The sequence below is a fragment of the Xyrauchen texanus genome, chromosome 6, assembly GCF_025860055.1.
Source record: "Xyrauchen texanus isolate HMW12.3.18 chromosome 6, RBS_HiC_50CHRs, whole genome shotgun sequence".
Taxonomy (NCBI): Eukaryota; Metazoa; Chordata; class Actinopteri; order Cypriniformes; family Catostomidae; genus Xyrauchen; species Xyrauchen texanus.
In genome coordinates, this window is record NC_068281.1 from 8,577,784 (window position 1) to 8,598,783 (window position 21,000).

At 35.9% G+C, this 21,000-nt stretch overlaps 15 non-coding genes and 1 pseudogene across 15 annotated transcripts; all 16 read left to right on the forward strand.

The window, feature by feature from the left end:
- On the forward strand, positions 1-69 carry trnam-cau (transfer RNA methionine (anticodon CAU)). Its single transcript has one exon. It is a non-coding gene; the product is annotated as a tRNA-Met (tRNA).
- Positions 1-2,030, forward strand: part of LOC127645075 (alpha-2-macroglobulin-like) — a 47,968-nt pseudogene extending 45,938 nt beyond the window's left edge.
- On the forward strand, positions 1,333-1,405 carry trnam-cau (transfer RNA methionine (anticodon CAU)). The gene has a single exon. It is a non-coding gene; the product is annotated as a tRNA-Met (tRNA).
- Positions 2,031-3,803: 1,773 nt separating the features above from the next.
- trnam-cau (transfer RNA methionine (anticodon CAU)) lies at positions 3,804-3,876 on the forward strand. Its single transcript has one exon. It is a non-coding gene; the product is annotated as a tRNA-Met (tRNA).
- A 1,263-nt stretch (positions 3,877-5,139) lies between these two features.
- Positions 5,140-5,212, forward strand: trnam-cau (transfer RNA methionine (anticodon CAU)). The gene has a single exon. It is a non-coding gene; the product is annotated as a tRNA-Met (tRNA).
- A 1,253-nt stretch (positions 5,213-6,465) lies between these two features.
- trnam-cau (transfer RNA methionine (anticodon CAU)) lies at positions 6,466-6,538 on the forward strand. The gene has a single exon. It is a non-coding gene; the product is annotated as a tRNA-Met (tRNA).
- A 1,259-nt stretch (positions 6,539-7,797) lies between these two features.
- trnam-cau (transfer RNA methionine (anticodon CAU)) lies at positions 7,798-7,870 on the forward strand. The gene has a single exon. It is a non-coding gene; the product is annotated as a tRNA-Met (tRNA).
- Positions 7,871-9,117: 1,247 nt separating this feature from the next.
- Positions 9,118-9,190, forward strand: trnam-cau (transfer RNA methionine (anticodon CAU)). The gene has a single exon. It is a non-coding gene; the product is annotated as a tRNA-Met (tRNA).
- A 1,243-nt stretch (positions 9,191-10,433) lies between these two features.
- On the forward strand, positions 10,434-10,506 carry trnam-cau (transfer RNA methionine (anticodon CAU)). Its single transcript has one exon. It is a non-coding gene; the product is annotated as a tRNA-Met (tRNA).
- Positions 10,507-11,751: 1,245 nt separating this feature from the next.
- trnam-cau (transfer RNA methionine (anticodon CAU)) lies at positions 11,752-11,824 on the forward strand. The gene has a single exon. It is a non-coding gene; the product is annotated as a tRNA-Met (tRNA).
- Positions 11,825-13,067: 1,243 nt separating this feature from the next.
- trnam-cau (transfer RNA methionine (anticodon CAU)) lies at positions 13,068-13,140 on the forward strand. Its single transcript has one exon. It is a non-coding gene; the product is annotated as a tRNA-Met (tRNA).
- Positions 13,141-14,383: 1,243 nt separating this feature from the next.
- trnam-cau (transfer RNA methionine (anticodon CAU)) lies at positions 14,384-14,456 on the forward strand. Its single transcript has one exon. It is a non-coding gene; the product is annotated as a tRNA-Met (tRNA).
- A 1,243-nt stretch (positions 14,457-15,699) lies between these two features.
- trnam-cau (transfer RNA methionine (anticodon CAU)) lies at positions 15,700-15,772 on the forward strand. Its single transcript has one exon. It is a non-coding gene; the product is annotated as a tRNA-Met (tRNA).
- A 1,256-nt stretch (positions 15,773-17,028) lies between these two features.
- trnam-cau (transfer RNA methionine (anticodon CAU)) lies at positions 17,029-17,101 on the forward strand. Its single transcript has one exon. It is a non-coding gene; the product is annotated as a tRNA-Met (tRNA).
- Positions 17,102-19,511: 2,410 nt separating this feature from the next.
- Positions 19,512-19,584, forward strand: trnam-cau (transfer RNA methionine (anticodon CAU)). Its single transcript has one exon. It is a non-coding gene; the product is annotated as a tRNA-Met (tRNA).
- A 1,253-nt stretch (positions 19,585-20,837) lies between these two features.
- trnam-cau (transfer RNA methionine (anticodon CAU)) lies at positions 20,838-20,910 on the forward strand. Its single transcript has one exon. It is a non-coding gene; the product is annotated as a tRNA-Met (tRNA).
- Positions 20,911-21,000: the final 90 nt, after the last annotated feature.

The following is a 21,000-nucleotide window of genomic DNA, read 5'->3' on the forward strand; positions in this document are numbered from 1 at the left end:
CGTTAGCGCAGTAGGTAGCGCGTCAGTCTCATAATCTGAAGGTCGTGAGTTCGATCCTCACACGGGGCAGGTAGCACTTTTCACACTTCACCAATTTAGTTAAGCATTTGAGGCAACATATTTGAATCTTGCACTCATTAAAGCTGAACAGTCAGAACTATAGGGCACAACGGAGTAAAAGGCTTCTTTGATTGGACTTTGTCCCAAAACACTAAATAGCAACAAGAACGACCACAACAGTTTCCAAAACACCTGTTTGTCACTATATATACACTGGAACATTTTCCTGTTCCAAGATATTTGTGCTTGTGGTGTCTATAGGTTGATTTTGAGGCAATTTGATCTGGTTTTTTTTTTTTACTTTCAAGTTGCAAATTTAAGTAGCTAATGAACATCCATTTTCAGACAAAATACAAATGTATCATTTTCTGTGTTGTTGAAGGTCATACAATCAAACATTTTTCAATAACCGTCCAATAAGAGTAAGGGTAGTATTTGGGGTAAAAAAGCACCCCTGTTGAATGAACTAAAGGCTCTTATTAAACACATTGTTTTTCTTAAGTGGGGGGAATCTGATATGAAAAATATTCAAAGTGGGCTCACGTTGACTCATCCAAACATAATAGAGATTAGTTTGTGTATAGAATACTTGAACTGTAATAAAATGCCAAAATGTGTTTGAAATTAACAGGACATTTTTGACTTTTTTCAGAAGTAGTTATTTTGAGTAAGCTTTATCTTAATTTGTCACTTGAACCTGACAGCACCTTGCTGTCTCAAACGTATTTGCATTAGATGACAAATGGATCCCTATAACTATTGCCTGAGTATCTACACAATATCACTTTAAATCCCCTAGGGGCTTTTTACCCAAGTGTGGGGTAACAGGCTCCCTCACATCCTTTTTTTTTTATATAGTGAATTTGAATCGAAACAACCTTCTGTGATGATTTCTTTTCACAAAAATGATGTTGCTCCATTAATATTCAATAAATGTTTTTGACCTTGGTACATTTGAAATGATGCTAAATGCTCTATTGTTGTGCATGTGATACATAGCCTTATATTAGATAACTGTATTAATTACAAGCATCTATATAACTTGGCTTGAGTTGGATTGGGCAAACTAGCAGTCCACTAGAGAGAGACAACTCACCACAAAAGAAAAAACGGACTTCGAAACCTCTAATAAATACATGCATGTCTGCGACAAAACAAACGAGTTTTCGGAAACACTAACAACCAATGTCAATAGCCGACATATATTTAGCAGTAGTCATCAGCCAATCATGAGCAAGATTACAAATAATGACCCCGCCCACTTTGATATCAGCCTCGTTAGCGCAGTAGGTAGCGCGTCAGTCTCATAATCTGAAGGTCGTGAGTTCGATCCTCACACGGGGCAGGTCGCACTTCTCACACTTCACCATTTAGTTAAGCATTTGTGGCAACATATTTGAATCTTGCACTCATTAAAGCGCGAACAGTCAGAACTATAGGGCACAACGGAGTAAAAGGCTTCTTTGATTGGACTTTGTCCCAAAACAAAAACGACCACAACAGTTTCCAAAACACCTGCTTGTCACTATATATACACTGGAACATTTTCCTGTTCCAAGATATTTGTGCTTGTGGCGTCTATAAGTTGATTTTGAGGCAATTTGATCTCGTTTTTTTTAAGTTGCAAATTTAAGTAGCTAATGAACATCCATTTTCAGACAAAATACAAATGTATCATTTTCTGTGTTGTTTAAGGTCATACAATCAAACATTTTTCAATAACCGTCCAATAAGATTAAGGGTAGTATTTGGGGTAAAAAAGCACCCCTGTTGTATGGACTAAAGGCTCTTATTAAACACATTGTTTTTCTTAAGTGGGGGGAATCTGATATGAAAAATGTTCAAAGTGGGCTCACGTTGACTCATCCAAACATAATAGAGATTAGTTTGTGTATAGAATACTTGAACTGTAATAAAATGCCAAAATGTGTTTGAAATTAACAGGAAATGTTTGACTTTTTTCTGAAGTAGTTCTTTTGAGTAAGCTTAATCTTAATTTGTCACTTGCACCTGACAGCACCTTGCTGTCTCAAACGTATTTGCATTAGATGACAAATGGATCCCTATAACTATTGCCTGAGTATCTACACGATATCACTTTAAACCCCTAGGGGCTTTTAACCCAAGTGTGGGGTAACAGGCTCCCTCACATCCTTTTTTTTATATACTGAATTTGAATCGAAACAACCTTCTGTGATGATTTCTTTTCACAAAAATGATGTTGCTCCATTAATATTCAATAAATGTTTTTGACCTTGGTACATTTGAAATGATGCTAAATGCTCTATTGTTGTGCATGTGATACATAGCCTTATATTAGATAACTTTATTAATTACAAGCATCTATATAACTTGGCTTGAGTTGGATTGAGCAAACTAGCAGTCCACTAGAGAGAGACAACTCACCACAAAAGAAAAAACGGACTTCAAATCCTCTAATAAATACATGCATGTCAGCGACAAAACAAACGAGTTTTCGGAAACACTTACAACCAATGTCAATAGCCGACATATATTTAGCAGTAGTCATCAGCCAATCATGAGCAAGATTACAAATAATGACCCCGCCCACTTTGAACAGTCAGAACTATAGGGCATAACGGAGTAAAAGGCTTCTTTGATTGGACTTTGTCCCAAAACACTAAATAGCAACAAGAACGACCACAACAGTTTCCAAAACACATGTTTGTCACTATATATACACTGGAACTTTTTCCTGTTCCAAGATATTTGTGCTTGTGGCATCTATAGGTTGATTTTGAGGCAATTTGATCTCGTTTTTATTAAGTTGCAAATTTAAGTAGCTAATGAACATCCATTTTCAGACAAAATACAAATGTATCATTTTCTGTGTTGTTTAAGGTCATACAATCAAACATTTTTCAATAACCGTCCAATAAGATTAAGGGTAGTATTTGGGGTAAAAAAGCACCCCTGTTGTATGGACTAAAGGCTCTTATTAAACACATTGTTTTTCTTAAGTGGGGGGGAATCTGCTATGAAAAATGTTCAAAGTGGGCTCACGTTGACTCATCCAAACATAATAGAGATTAGTTTGTGTATAGAATACTTGAACTGTAATAAAATGCCAAAATGTGTTTGAAATTAATAGGACATTTTTGACTTTTTTCTGAAGTAGTTCTTTTGAGTAAGCTTAATCTTAATTTGTCACTTGCACCTGACAGCACCTTGCTGTCTCAAACGTATTTGCATTAGATGACAAATGGATCCCTATAACTATTGCCTGAGTATCTACACGATATCACTTTAAACCCCTAGGGGCTTTTAACCCAAGTGTGGGGTAACAGGCTCCCTCACATCCTTTTTTTATATACTGAATTTGAATCGAAACAACCTTCTGTGATGATTTCTTTTCACAAAAATGATGTTGCTCCATTAATATTCAATAAATGTTTTTGACCTTGGTACATTTGAAATGATGCGAAATGCTCTATTGTTGTGCATGTGATACATAGCCTTATATTAGATAACTTTATTAATTACAAGCATCTATATAACTTGGCTTGAGTTGGATTGAGCAAACTAGCAGTCCACTAGAGAGAGACAACTCACCACAAAAGAAAAAACGGACTTCAAATCCTCTAATAAATACATGCATGTCAGCGACAAAACAAACGAGTTTTCGGAAACACTTACAACCAATGTCAATAGCCCACATATATTTAGCAGTAGTCATCAGACAATCAAGATTACAAATAATGACCCCGCCCACTTTGATATCAGCCTCGTTAGCGCAGTAGGTAGCGCGTCAGTCTCATAATCTGAAGGTCGTGAGTTCAGTCCTCAAACGGGGCAGGTCGCACTTCACCAATTTAGTTAAGCAGTTGAGGCAACATATTTGAATCTTGCACTCATTAAAGCGCGAACAGTCAGAACTATAGGGCACAACGGAGTAAAAGGCTTCTTTGATTGGACTTTGTCCCAAAACACTAAATAGCAACAAGAACGACCACAACAGTTTCCAAAACACCTGCTTGTCTCTATATATAGCCTACACTGGAACTTTTTCCTGTTCCAAGATATTTGTGCTTGTGGCGTCTATAGGTTGATTTTGAGGCAATTTGATCTCGTTTTTTTTAAGTTGCAAATTTAAGTAGCTAATGAACATCCATTTTCAGACAAAATACAAATGTATCATTTTCTGTGTTGTTTAAGGTCATACAATCAAACATTTTTCAATAACCGTCCAATAAGATTAAGGGTAGTATTTGGGGTAAAAAAGCACCCCTGTTGTATGGACTAAAGGCTCTTATTAAACACATTGTTTTTCTTAAGTGGGGGGGAATCTGATATGAAAAATGTTCAGAGTGGGCTCACGTTGACTCATCCAAACATAATAGAGATTAGTTTGTGTATAGAATACTTGAACTGTAATAAAATGCCAAAATGTGTTTGAAATTAACAGGACATTTTTGACTTTTTTCAGAAGTAGTTCTTTTGAGCAAGCTTAATCTTAATTTGTCACTTGCACCTGACAGCACCTTGCTGTCTCAAACGTATTTGCATTAGGCCTAGATGACAAATGGATCCCTATAACTATTGCCTGAGTATCTACACGATATCACTTTAAACCCCCTAGGGGCTTTTAACCCAAGTGTGGGGTAACAGGCTCCCTCACATTCTTTTTTTTTATATACTGAATTTGAATCGAAACAACCTTCTGTGATGATTTCTTTTCACAAAAATGATGTTGCTCCATTAATATTCAATAAATGTTTTTGACCTTGGTACATTTGAAATGATGCGAAATGCTCTATTGTTGTGCATGTGATACATAGCCTTAGGACCTATATTAGATAACTTTATTAATTACAAGCATCTATATAACTTGGCTTGAGTTGGATTGGGCAAACTAGCAGTCCACTAGAGAGAGACAACTCACCACAAAAATAAAAACGGACTTCGAAACCTCTAATAAATACATGCATGTCAGCGACAAAACAAACGAGTTTTCGGAAACACTAACAACCAATGTCAATAGCCGACATATATTTAGCAGTAGTCATCAGCCAATCATGAGCAAGATTACAAATAATGACCCCGCCCACTTTGACATCAGCCTCGTTAGCGCAGTAGGTAGCGCGTCAGTCTCATAATCTGAAGGTCGTGAGTTCGATCCTCACACGGGGCAGGTAGCACTTTTCACACTTCACCAATTTAGTTAAGCATTTGAGGCAACATATTTGAATCTTGCACTCATTAAAGCGCGAACAGTCAGAACTATAGGGCACAACGGAGTAAAAGGCTTCTTTGATTGGACTTTGTCCCAAAACACTGAATAGCAACAAAAACGACCACAACAGTTTCCAAAACACCTGCTTGTCACTATATACACTGGAACATTTTCCTGTTCCAAGATATTTGTGCTTGTGGCGTCTGTAAGTTGATTTTGAGGCAATTTAATCTCGTTTTTTTTAAGTTGCAAATGTAAGTAGCTAATGAACATCCATTTTCAGACAAAATACCAATGTATCATTTTCTGTGTTGTTTAAGGTCATACAATCAAACATTTTTCAATAACCGTCCAATAAGAGTAAGGATAGTATTTGGGGTAAAAAAGCACCCCTGTTGTATGGACTAAGGTTCTTATTAAACACATTGTTTTTCTTAAGTGGGGGGAATCTGATATGAAAATGTTCAAAGTGGGCTCACGTTGACTCATCCAAACATAATAAAGATTAGTTTGTGTATAGAATACTTGAACTGTAATAAAATGCCAAAATGTGTTTGAAATTAACAGGACATTTTTGACTTTTTCTGAAGTAGTTATTTTGAGTAAGCTTAATCTTAATTTGTCACTTGCACCTGACAGCACCTTGCTGTTTCAAACTTATTTGCATTAGATGGCAAATGGATCCCTATAACTATTGCCTGAGTATCTACACAATATCACTTTAAACACCCTAGGGGCTTTTTAGCCAAGTGTGGTGTAACAGGTTCCCTCACATCCTTTTTTTTTATATACTGAATTTGAATCGAAACAACCTTCTGTGATGATTTCTTTTCACAAAAATGATGTTGCTCCATTAATATTCAATAAATGTTTTTGACCTTGGTACATTTGAAATGATGCGAAATGCTCTATTGTTGTGCATGTGATACATAGCCTTAGCCTATATTAGATAACTTTATTAATTACAAGCATCTATATAACTTGGCTTGAGTTGGATTGAGCAAAGTAGCAGTCCACTAGAGAGAGACAACTCACCACAAAAGAAAAAACGGACTTCAAATCCTCTAATAAATACATGCATGTCAGCGACAAAACAAACGAGTTTTCGGAAACACTAACAACCAATGTCAATAGCCGACATATATTTAGCAGTAGTCATCAGCCAATCATGAGCAAGATTACAAATAATGACCCCGCCCACTTTGACATCAGCCTCGTTAGCGCAGTAGGTAGCGCGTCAGTCTCATAATCTGAAGGTCGTGAGTTCGATCCTCACACGGGGCAGGTAGCACTTTTCACACTTCACCAATTTAGTTAAGCATTTGAGGCAACATATTTGAATCTTGCACTCATTAAAGCGCGAACAGTCAGAACTATAGGGCACAACGGAGTAAAAGGCTTCTTTGATTGGACTTTGTCCCAAAACACTAAATAGCAACAAAAACGACCACAACAGTTTCCAAAACACCTGCTTGTCACTATATATATACACTGGAACATTTTCCTGTTCCAAGATATTTGTGCTTGTGGCGTCTGTAAGTTGATTTTGAGGCAATTTAATCTCGTTTTTTTTAAGTTGCAAATGTAAGTAGCTAATGAACATCCATTTTCAGACAAAATACCAATGTATCATTTTCTGTGTTGTTTAAGGTCATACAATCAAACATTTTTCAATAACCGTCCAATAAGAGTAAGGATAGTATTTGGGGTAAAAAAAGCACCCATGTTGTATGGACTAAGGTTCTTATTAAACACATTGTTTTTCTTAAGTGGGGGGAATCTGATATGAAAAATGTTCAAAGTGGGCTCACGTTGACTCATCCAAACATAATAGAGATTAGTTTGTGTATAGAATACTTGAACTGTAATAAAATGCCAAAATGTGTTTGAAATTAATAGGACATTTTTGACTTTTTTCTGAAGTAGTTCTTTTGAGCAAGCTTAATCTTAATTTGTCACTTGCACCTGACAGCACCTTGCTGTCTCAAACGTATTTGCATTAGATGACAAATGGATCCCTATAACTATTGCCTGAGTAACTACACGATATCACTTTAAACCCCCTAGGGGCTTTTAACCCAAGTGTGTGGTAACAGGCTCCCTCACATCCTTTTTTTTATATACTGAATTTGAATCGAAACAACCTTCTGTGATGATTTCTTTTCACAAAACTGATGTTGCTCCATTAATATTCAATAAATGTTTTTGACCTTGGTACATTTGAAATGATGCGAAATGCTCTATTGTTGTGCATGTGATACATAGCCTTAGCCTATATTAGATAACTTTATTAATTACAAGCATCTATATAACTTGGCTTGAGTTGGATTGAGCAAAGTAGCAGTCCACTAGAGAGAGACAACTCACCACAAAAGAAAAAACGGACTTCAAATCCTCTAATAAATACATGCATGTCAGCGACAAAACAAACGAGTTTTCGGAAACACTAACAACCAATGTCAATAGCCGACATATATTTAGCAGTAGTCATCAGCCAATCATGAGCAAGATTATAAATAATGACCCCGCCCACTTTGACATCAGCCTCGTTAGCGCAGTAGGTAGCGCGTCAGTCTCATAATCTGAAGGTCGTGAGTTCGATCCTCACACGGGGCAGGTCGCACTTTTCACACTTCACCAATTTAGTTAAGCATTTGAGGCAACATATTTGAATCTTGCACTCATTAAAGCGCGAACAGTCAGAACTATATGGCATAACGGAGTAAAAGGCTTCTTTGATTGGACTTTGTCCCAAAACACTAAATAGCAACAAGAACGACCACAACAGTTTCCAAAACACCTGTTTGTCACTATATATACACTGGAACTTTTTCCTGTTCCAAGATATTTGTGCTTGTGGCGTCTATAGGTTGATTTTGAGGCAATTTGATCTCGTTTTTTTTAAGTTGCAAATTTAAGTAGCTAATGAACATCCATTTTCAGACAAAATACAAATGTATCATTTTCTGTGTTGTTTAAGGTCATACAATCAAACATTTTTCAATAACCGTCCAATAAGATTAAGGGTAGTATTTGGGGTAAAAAAGCACCCCTGTTGTATGGACTTAAGGCTCTTATTAAACACATTGTTTTTCTTAAGTAGGGGGAATCTGATATGAAAAATATTCAAAGTGGGCTCACGTTGACTCATCCAAACATAATAAAGATTAGTTTGTGTATAGAATACTTGAACTGTAATAAAATGCCAAAATGTGTTTGAAATTAACAGGACATTTTTGACTTTTTCTGAAGTAGTTATTTTGAGTAAGCTTAATCTTAATTTGTCACTTGCACCTGACAGCACCTTGCTGTTTCAAACGTATTTGCATTAGATGACAAATGGATCCCTATAACTATTGCCTGAGTATCTACACGATATCACTTTAAACCCCCTAGGGGCTTTTAACCCAAGTGTGGGGTAACAGGCTCCCTCACATCCTTTTTTTTATATACTGAAATTGAATCGAAACAACCTTCTGTGATGATTTCTTTTCACAAAAATGATGCTGCTCCATTAATATTCAATAAATGTTTTTGACCTTGGTACATTTGAAATGATGCGAAATGCTCTATTGTTGTGCATGTGATACATAGCCTTATATTAGATAACTTTATTAATTACAAGCATCTATATAACTTGGCTTGAGTTGGATTGAGCAAACTAGCAGTCCACTAGAGAGAGACAACTCACCACAAAAGAAAAAACGGACTTCAAATCCTCTAATAAATACATGCATGTCAGCGACAAAACAAACGAGTTTTCGGAAACACAACCAATGTCAATAGCCGACATATATTTAGCAGTAGTCATCAGCCAATCATGAGCAAGATTACAAATAATGACCCCGCCCACTTTGATATCAGCCTCGTTAGCGCAGTAGGTAGCGCGTCAGTCTCATAATCTGAAGGTTGTGAGTGCGATCCTCACACGGGGCAGGTAGAACTCTTCACACTTCACCAATTTAGTTAAGCATTTGAGGCAACATATTTAAATCTTGCACTCATTAAAGCTCGAACAGTCAGAACTATAGGGCACAACGGAGTAAAAGGCTTCTTTGATTGGACTTTGTCCCAAAACACTAAATAGTAACAAAAACGACCACAACAGTTTCCAAAACACCTGTTTGTCACTACTGGAACTTTTTCCTGTTCCAAGATATTTGTGCTTGTGGCGTCTATAGGTTGATTTTGAGGCAATTTGATCTCGTTTTTTTTTTAAGTTGCAAATTTAAGTAGCTAATGAACATCCATTTTCAGACAAAATACAAATGTATCATTTTCTGTGTTGTTTAAGGTCATACAATCAAACCTTTTTCAATAACCGTCCAATAAGATTAAGGGTAGTATTTGGGGTAAAAAAGCACCCCTGTTGTATGGACTAAAGGCTCTTATTAAACACATTGTTTTTCTTAAGTGGGGGAATCTGATATGAAAAATGTTCAAAGTGGGCTCACGTTGACTCATCCAAACATAATAGAGATTAGTTTGTGTATAGAATACTTGAACTGTAATAAAATGCCAAAATGTGTTTGAAATTAACAGGAAATGTTTGACTTTTTCTGAAGTAGTTCTTTTGAGCAAGCTTAATCTTAATTTGTCACTTGCACCTGACAGCAACTTGCTGTCTCAAACGTATTTGCATTAGATGACAAATGGATCCCTATAACTATTGCCTGAGTATCTACACGATATCACTTTAAACCCCTAGGGGCTTTTAACCCAAGTGTGGGGTAACAGGCTCCCTCACATCCTTTTTTTTATATACTGAATTTGAATCGAAACAACCTTCTGTGATGATTTCTTTTCACAAAAATGATGTTGCTCCATTAATATTCAATAAATGTTTTTGACCTTGGTACATTTGAAATGATGCGAAATGCTCTATTGTTGTGCATGTGATACATAGCCTTATATTAGATAACTTTATTAATTACAAGCATCTATATAACTTGGCTTGAGTTGGGTTGAGCAAACTAGCAGTCCACTAGAGAGAGACAAGTCACCACAAAAGAAAAAACGGACTTCAAAACCTCTAATAAATACATGCATGTCTGCGACAAAACAAACGAGTTTTCGGAAACACTACCAACCAATGTCAATAGCCGACATATATTTAGCAGTAGTCATCAGCCAATCATGAGCAAGATTATAAATAATGACCCCGCCCACTTTGATATCAGCCTCGTTAGCGCAGTAGGTAGCGCGTCAGTCTCATAATCTGAAGGTCGTGAGTTCGATCCTCACACGGGACAGGTCGTACTTTTCACACTTCACCAATTTAGTTAAGCATTTGAGGCAACATATTTGAATCTTGCACTCATTAAAGCGCGAACAGTCAGAACTATATGGCATAACGGAGTAAAAGGCTTCTTTGATTGGACTTTGTCCCAAAACACTACATAGCAACAAAAACGACCACAACAGTTTCCAAAACACCTGTTTGTCACTACTGGAACTTTTTCCTGTTCCAAGATATTTGTGCTTGTAGGCGTCTATAGGTTGATTTTGAGGCAATTTGATCTCGTTTTTTTTTAAGTTGCAAATTTAAGTAGCTAATGAACATCCATTTTCAGACAAAATACAAATGTATCATTTTCTGTGTTGTTTAAGGTCATACAATCAAACCTTTTTCAATAACCAGTCCAATAAGATTAAGGGTAGTATTTGGGGTAAAAAGCACCCCTGTTGTATGGACTAAAGGCTCTTATTAAACACATTGTTTTTTCTTAAGTGGGGGAATCTGATATGAAAAATGTTCAAAGTGGGCTCACGTTGACTCATCCAAACATAATAGAGATTAGTTTGTGTATAGAATACTTGAACTGTAATAAAATGCCAAAATGTGTTTGAAATTAACAGGAAATGTTTGACTTTTTTCAGAAGTAGTTCTTTTGAGCAAGCTTAATCTTAATTTGTCACTTGCACCTGACAGCACCTTGCTGTCTCAAACGTATTTGCATTAGATGACAAATGGATCCCTATAACTATTGCCTGAGTAACTACACGATATCACTTTAAACCCCCTAGGGGCTTTTAACCCAAGTGTGGGGTAACAGGCTCCCTCACATCCTTTTTTTATATACTGAATTTGAATCGAAACAACCTTCTGTGATGATTTCTTTTCACAAAAATGATGTTGCTCCATTAATATTCAATAAATGTTTTTGACCTTGGTACATTTGAAATGATGCGAAATGCTCTATTGTTGTGCATGTGATACATAGCCTTATATTAGATAACTTTATTAATTACAAGCATCTATATAACTTGGCTTGAGTTGGGTTGAGCAAACTAGCAGTCCACTAGAGAGAGACAAGTCACCACAAAAGAAAAAACGGACTTCAAAACCTCTAATAAATACATGCATGTCTGCGACAAAACAAACGAGTTTTCGGAAACACTACCAACCAATGTCAATAGCCGACATATATTTAGCAGTAGTCATCAGCCAATCATGAGCAAGATTATAAATAATGACCCCGCCCACTTTGATATCAGCCTCGTTAGCGCAGTAGGTAGCGCGTCAGTTTCATAATCTGAAGGTCGTGAGTTCGATCCTCACACGGGGCAGGTCGCACTTTTCACACTTCACCAATTTAGTTAAGCATTTGAGGCAACATATTTGAATCTTGCACTCATTAAAGCGCGAACAGTCAGAACTATATGGCATAACGGAGTAAAAGGCTTCTTTGATTGGACTTTGTCCCAAAACACTAAATAGCAACAAAAACGACCACAACAGTTTCCAAAACACCTGTTTGTCACTACTGGAACTTTTTCCTGTTCCAAGATATTTGTGCTTGTGGCGTCTATAGGTTGATTTTGAGGCAATTTGATCTCGTTTTTTTTTTAAGTTGCAAATTTAAGTAGCTAATGAACATCCATTTTCAGACAAAATACAAATGTATCATTTTCTGTGTTGTTTAAGGTCATACAATCAAACCTTTTTCAATAACCGTCCAATAAGATTAAGGGTAGTATTTGGGGTAAAAAAGCACCCCTGTTGTATGGACTAAAGGCTCTTATTAAACACATTGTTTTTCTTAAGTGGGGGAATCTGATATGAAAAATGTTCAAAGTGGGCTCACGTTGACTCATCCAAACATAATAGAGATTAGTTTGTGTATAGAATACTTGAACTGTAATAAAATGCCAAAATGTGTTTGAAATTAACAGGAAATGTTTGACTTTTTCTGAAGTAGTTCTTTTGAGCAAGCTTAATCTTAATTTGTCACTTGCACCTGACAGCAACTTGCTGTCTCAAACGTATTTGCATTAGATGACAAATGGATCCCTATAACTATTGCCTGAGTATCTACACGATATCACTTTAAACCCCTAGGGGCTTTTAACCCAAGTGTGGGGTAACAGGCTCCCTCACATCCTTTTTTTTATATACTGAATTTGAATCGAAACAACCTTCTGTGATGATTTCTTTTCACAAAAATGATGTTGCTCCATTAATATTCAATAAATGTTTTTGACCTTGGTACATTTGAAATGATGCGAAATGCTCTATTGTTGTGCATGTGATACATAGCCTTATATTAGATAACTTTATTAATTACAAGCATCTATATAACTTGGCTTGAGTTGGGTTGAGCAAACTAGCAGTCCACTAGAGAGAGACAAGTCACCACAAAAGAAAAAACGGACTTCAAAACCTCTAATAAATACATGCATGTCTGCGACAAAACAAACGAGTTTTCGGAAACACTACCAACCAATGTCAATAGCCGACATATATTTAGCAGTAGTCATCAGCCAATCATGAGCAAGATTATAAATAATGACCCCGCCCACTTTGATATCAGCCTCGTTAGCGCAGTAGGTAGCGCGTCAGTCTCATAATCTGAAGGTCGTGAGTTCGATCCTCACACGGGGCAGGTCGTACTTTTCACACTTCACCAATTTAGTTAAGCATTTGAGGCAACATATTTGAATCTTGCACTCATTAAAGCGCGAACAGTCAGAACTATATGGCATAACGGAGTAAAAGGCTTCTTTGATTGGACTTTGTCCCAAAACACTACATAGCAACAAAAACGACCACAACAGTTTCCAAAACACCTGTTTGTCACTACTGGAACTTTTTCCTGTTCCAAGATATTTGTGCTTGTGGCGTCTATAGGTTGATTTTGAGGCAATTTGATCTCGTTTTTTTTAAGTTGCAAATTTAAGTAGCTAATGAACATCCATTTTCAGACAAAATACAAATGTATCATTTTCTGTGTTGTTTAAGGTCATACAATCAAACCTTTTTCAATAACCGTCCAATAAGATTAAGGGTAGTATTTGGGGTAAAAAAGCACCCCTGTTGTATGGACTAAAGGCTCTTATTAAACACATTGTTTTTCTTAAGTGGGGGGGAATCTGATATGAAAAATGTTCAAAGTGGGCTCACGTTGACTCATCCAAACATAATAGAGATTAGTTTGTGTATAGAATACTTGAACTGTAATAAAATGCCAAAATGTGTTTGAAATTAACAGGAAATGTTTGACTTTTTTCAGAAGTAGTTCTTTTGAGCAAGCTTAATCTTAATTTGTCACTTGCACCTGACAGCACCTTGCTGTCTCAAACGTATTTGCATTAGATGACAAATGGATCCCTATAACTATTGCCTGAGTAACTACACGATATCACTTTAAACCCCTAGGGGCTTTTAACCCAAGTGTGGGGTAACAGGCTCCCTCACATCCTTTTTTTTATATACTGAATTTGAATCGAAACAACCTTCTGTGATGATTTCTTTTCACAAAAATGATGTTGCTCCATTAATATTCAATAAATGTTTTTGACCTTGGTACATTTGAAATGATGCGAAATGCTCTATTGTTGTGCATGTGATACATAGCCTTATATTAGATAACTTTATTAATTACAAGCATCTATATAACTTGGCTTGAGTTGGGTTGAGCAAACTAGCAGTCCACTAGAGAGAGACAAGTCACCACAAAAGAAAAACGGACTTCAAAACCTCTAATAAATACATGCATGTCTGCGACAAAACAAACGAGTTTTCGGAAACACTACCAACCAATGTCAATAGCCGACATATATTTAGCAGTAGTCATCAGCCAATCATGAGCAAGATTATAAATAATGACCCCGCCCACTTTGATATCAGCCTCGTTAGCGCAGTAGGTAGCGCGTCAGTTTCATAATCTGAAGGTCGTGAGTTCGATCCTCACACGGGGCAGGTCGCACTTTTCACACTTCACCAATTTAGTTAAGCATTTGAGGCAACATATTTGAATCTTGCACTCATTAAAGCGCGAACAGTCAGAACTATATGGCATAACGGAGTAAAAGGCTTCTTTGATTGGACTTTGTCCCAAAACACTAAATAGCAACAAAAACGACCACAACAGTTTCCAAAACACCTGTTTGTCACTACTGGAACTTTTTCCTGTTCCAAGATATTTGTGCTTGTAGCGTCTATAGGTTGATTTTGAGGCAATTTGATCTCGTTTTTTTTAAGTTGCAAATTTAAGTAGCTAATGAACATCCATTTTCAGACAAAATACAAATGTATCATTTTCTGTGTTGTTTAAGGTCATACAATCAAACCTTTTTCAATAACCGATCCAATAAGATTAAGGGTAGTATTTGGGGTAAAAAAGCACCCCTGTTGTATGGACTAAAGGCTCTTATTAAACACATTGTTTTTCTTAAGTGGGGGAATCTGATATGAAAAATGTTCAAAGTGGGCTCACGTTGACTCATCCAAACATAATAGAGATTAGTTTGTGTATAGAATACTTGAACTGTAATAAAATGCCAAAATGTGTTTGAAATTAACAGGAAATGTTTGACTTTTTTCAGAAGTAGTTCTTTTGAGCAAGCTTAATCTTAATTTGTCACTTGCACCTGACAGCACCTTGCTGTCTCAAACGTATTTGCATTAGATGACAAATGGATCCCTATAACTATTGCCTGAGTAACTACACGATATCACTTTAAACCCCTAGGGGCTTTTAACCCAAGTGTGGGGTAACAGGCTCCCTCACATCCTTTTTTTTATATACTGAATTTGAATCGAAACAACCTTCTGTGATGATTTCTTTTCACAAAAATGATGTTGCTCCATTAATATTCAATAAATGTTTTTGACCTTGGTACATTTGAAATGATGCGAAATGCTCTCTTGTTGTGCATGTGATACATAGCCTTATATTAGATAACTTTATTAATTACAAGCATCTATATAACTTGGCTTGAGTTGGATTGAGCAAACTAGCAGTCCACTAGAGAGAGACAACTCACCACAAAAGAAAAAACGGACTTCAAATCCTCTAATAAATACATGCATGTCAGCGACAAAACAAACGAGTTTTCGGAAACACTACCAACCAATGTCAATAGCCGACATATATTTAGCAGTAGTCATCAGCCAATCATGAGCAAGATTATAAATAATGACCCCGCCCACTTTGATGTCAGCCTCGTTAGCGCAGTAGGTAGCGCGTCAGTCTCATAATCTGAAGGTCGTGAGTTCGATCCTCACACGGGGCAGGTCGCACTTTTCACACTTCACCAATTTAGTTAAGCATTTGAGGCAACATATTTGAATCTTGCACTCATTAAAGCGCGAACAGTCAGAACTATATGGCATAACGGAGTAAAAGGCTTCTTTGATTTGACTTTGTCCCAAAACACTAAATAGCAACAAGAACGACCACAACAGTTTCCAAAACACCTGTTTGTCACTATATATACACTGGAACTTTTTCCTGTTCCAAGATATTTGTGCTTGTGGCGTCTATAGGTTGATTTTGAGGCAATTTGATCTCGTTTTTTTTAAGTTGCAAATTTAAGTAGCTAATGAACATCCATTTTCAGACAAAATACAAATGTATCATTTTCTGTGTTGTTTAAGGTCATACAATCAAACATTTTTCAATAACCGTCCAATAAGATTAAGGGTAGTATTTGGGGTAAAAAAGCACCCCTGTTGTATGGACTTAAGGCTCTTATTAAACACATTGTTTTTCTTAAGTGGGGGGGGGGGAATCTGCTATGAAAAATGTTCAAAGTGGGCTCACGTTGACTCATCCAAACATAATAGAGATTAGTTTGTGTATAGAATACTTGAACTGTAATAAAATGCCAAAATGTGTTTGAAATTAACAGGACATTTTTGACTTTTTTCTGAAGTAGTTCTTTTGAGCAAGCTTAATCTTAATTTGTCACTTGCACCTGACAGCACCTTGCTGTCTCAAACGTATTTGCATTAGATGACAAATGGATCCCTATAACTATTGCCTGAGTATCTACACGATATCACTTTAAACCCCCTAGGGGCTTTTAACCCAAGTGTGGGGTAACAGGCTCCCTCACATCCTTTTTTATTTTTAATACTGAATTTGAATCGAAACAATCTTCTGTGATGATTTCTTTTCACAAAAATGATGTTGCTCCATTAATATTCAATAAATGTTTTTGACCTTGGTACATTTGAAATGATGCTAAATGCTCTATTGTTGTGCATGTGATACATAGCCTTATATTAGATAACTTTATTAATTACAAGCATCTATATAACTTGGCTTGAGTTGGATTGAGCAAACTAGCAGTCCACTAGAGAGAGACAACTCACCACAAAAGAAAAAACGGACTTCGAAACCTCTAATAAATACATGCATGTCTGCGACAAAACAAACGAAGTTTTCGGAAACACTACCAACCAATGTCAATAGACAACATATATTTAGCAGTAGTCATCAGCCAATCAGAGATTTTAAATAATGACCCCGCCCACTTTGATATCAGCCTCGTTAGCGCAGTAGGTAGCGCGTCAGTCTCATAATCTGAAGGTCGTGAGTTCGATCCTCACACGGGGCAGGTTATGGCAAGCCGATTTAACTTTTATTCATTTCCAGGATATGAATTCTTGATATCAACAATTCAATTTTCACTAGTTAAAATGATAGTTATTGATATCAGGAATTCGATATCTACTAGTAACAATGGAAATTTTTGATATCAGATATTAAATTTCCACTAGTAACAATGCTAATTCTTGATATCAACAATTACATTTGTACTAGTTAAATCCTTATTCTAGATATCAAGAATTGTATTTCAACTAGTAAAATCTATAATTCTTGATATCTGTAATTGTATTTTCACTAGTGAAATGTCACCATAGGCTGCCATTCAAAATAAATTGTTGATATCAAGAATTGATTTCTTACTAGTTATAATTCGAATACACATATCAGCTTTGTATTTATATCATTTTTGATATCAATAATTACATTGTTACTAGTAAAAATGTGAATTCTTGATATCAAGAATTACGTGGTTACTAGTAAACATTTATATTCTACATATCAACAATTGAATTGCTACTAGTAAAAATGTTAATTTTTGATATCTGAAAATGTATTTATGATATCAACATAATTTCAGATATCTAAAATGGCTTTCTTACTAGTAACAATCACATTCATGATATCAGAAATGAACATTGTCACTAGTGAAAATGGAATTATTGAGATCAAAAATGAACATTGTTACTAGTAGCAATTCAATTGTTGATATCAAGAATAGACATTTCAACTAGTGACAATTGAATTCTTGATATCAAAAATAAAGGTTTTTACTAGTACGAATTGTATTTCTGATATGTGAAATTGGAATTTCAACAAGTAAGAAATCAATTCTTGATATCAACAATTGATTTTGAATGGCAGCCTATGAGACATTTCACTAGTGAAAATACAATTACAGATATCAAGAATTATAATTTTACTAGTTGAAATACAATTCTTGATATCTAGAATGAGCATTTAACTAGTAAAAATGTAATTGTTGATATCAAGAATTAGCATTGTTACTAGTGGAAATTTAATTTCTGATATCAAAAACTGCCATTGTTACTAGTAGATCTCGAATTCCTGATATCAATAATTATCATTTTAACTAGTGAAAATTGAATTGTTGATATCAAGAATTCATCTCCTGGAAATGAATAAAAGTTAAAACGGCTTGCCATAGCAGGTCGCACTTCTCACACTTCACCATTTAGTTAAGCATTTGTGGCAACATATTTGAATCTTGCACTCATTAAAGCGCGAACAGTCAGAACTATAGGGCACAACGGAGTAAAAGGCTTCTTTGATTGGACTTTGTCCCAAAACAAAACGACCACAACAGTTTCCAAAACACCTGTTTGTCACTATATATACACTGGAACATTTTCCTGTTCCAAGATATTTGTGCTTGTGGTGTCTATAGGTTGATTTTGAGGCAATTTGATCTGGGTTTTTTTTTTTAATTTTAAGTTGCAAATTTAAGTAGCTAATGAACATCCATTTTCAGACAAAATACAAATGTATCATTTTCTGTGTTGTTTAAGGTCATACAATCAAACATTTTTCAATAACCAGTCCAATAAGAGTAAGGGTAGTATTTGGGGTAAAAAGCACCCCTGTTGTATGGACTAAAGGCTCTTATTAAACATATTGTTTTTCTTAAGTGGGGGAATCTGATATGAAAAATATTCAAAGTGGGCTCACGTTGACTCATTCAAACATAATAGAGATTAGTTTGTGTATAGAATACTTGAGAACTGTAATAAAATGCCAAAATGTGTTTGAAATTAACAGGATATTCTTGACTTTTTTCAGGAGTAGTTATTTTGAGCAAGCTTAATCTTAATTTGTCACTTGAACCTGACAGCACCTTGCTGTCTAAAACTTATTTGCATTAGAGGACAAATGGATCCCTATAACTATTGCCTGAGTGTCTACACAATATCACTTTAAACCCCTTAGGGGCTTTTAACCCAAGTGTGGGGTAAAAGGATCCCTCACATCCTTTTTATTTTTAATACTGAATTTGAATCGAAACAATCTTCTGTGATGATTTCTTTTCACAAAAATGATGTTGCTCCATTAATATTCAATAAATGTTTTTGACCTTGGTACATTTGAAATGATGCTAAATGCTCTATTGTTGTGCATGTGATACATAGCCTTATATTAGATAACTGTATTAATTACAAGCATCTATATAACTTGGCTTGAGTTGGATTGGGCAAACTAGCAGTCCACTAGAGAGAGACAACTCACCACAAAAGAAAAAACGGACTTCGAAACCAATAATAAATACATGCATGTCTACGACAAAACAAACGAGTTTTCGGAAACACTAACAACCAATGTCAATAGCCGACATATATTTAGCAGTAGTCATCAGCCAATCATGAGCAAGATTACAAATAATGACCCCGCCCACTTTGATATCAGCCTCGTTAGCGCAGTAGGTAGCGCGTCAGTCTCATAATCTGAAGGTCGTGAGTTCGATCCTCACACGGGGCAGGTAGCACTTTTCACACTTCACCAATTTAGTTAAGCATTTGAGGCAACATATTTGAATCTTGCACTCATTAAAGCGCGAACAGTCAGAACTATAGGGCACAACGGAGTAAAAGGCTTCTTTGATTGGACTTTGTCCCAAAACACTAAATAGCAACAAGAACGACCACAACAGTTTCCAAAACACCTGTTTGTCACTATATATACACTGGAACATTTTCCTGTTCCAAGATATTTGTGCTTGTGGCGTCTATAGGTTGATTTTGAGGCAATTTGATCTGGTTTTTTTTTTTACTTTTAAGTTGCAAATTTAAGTAGCTAATGAACATCCATTTTCAGACAAAATACAAATGTATCATTTTCTGTGTTGTTGAAGGTCATACAATCAAACATTTTTCAATAACCGTCCAATAAGAGTAAGGGTAGTATTTGGGGTAAAAAGCACCCCTGTTGAATGAACTAAAGGCTCTTATTAAACACATTGTTTTTCTTAAGTGGGGGAATCTGATATGAAAAATATTCAAAGTGGGCTCACGTTGACTCATCCAAACATAATAGAGATTAGTTTGTGTATAGAATACGTGAACTGTAATAAAATGCCAAAATGTGTTTGAAATTAACAGGACATTTTTGACTTTTTTCAGAAGTAGTTATTTTGAGTAAGCTTTATCTTAATTTGTCACTTGAACCTGACAGCACCTTGCTGTCTCAAACGTATTTGCATTAGATGACAAATGGATCCCTATAACTATTGCCTGAGTATCTACACAATATCACTTTAAATCCCCTAGGGCTTTTTACCCAAGTGTGGGGTAACAGGCTCCCTCACATCCTTTTTTTTATATAGTGAATTTGAATCGAAACAACCTTCTGTGATGATTTCTTTTCACAAAAATGATGTTGCTCCATTAATATTCAATAAATGTTTTTGACCTTGGTACATTTGAAATGATGCTAAATGCTCTATTGTTGTGCATGTGATAAATAGCCTTATACTAGATAACTTTATTAATTACAAGCATCTATATAACTTGGCTTGAGTTGGATTGGGCAAAGTAGCAGTCCACTAGAGAGAGACAACTCACCACAAAAGAAAAAACGGACATCGAAACCTCTAATAAATACATGCATGTCTGCGACAAAACAAACGAGTTTTCGGAAACACTAACAACCAATGTCAATAGCCGACATATATTTAGCAGTAGTCATCAGCCAATCAGAGATTTTAAATAATGACCCCGCCCACTTTGATATAAGCCTCGTTAGCGCAGTAGGTAGCGCGTCAGTCTCATAATCTGAAGGTCGTGAGTTCGATCCTCACACGGGGCAGGTCGCACTTCTCACACTTCACCATTTAGTTCAGCATTTGTGGCAACATATTTGAATCTTGCACTCATTAAAGCGCGAACAGTCAGAACT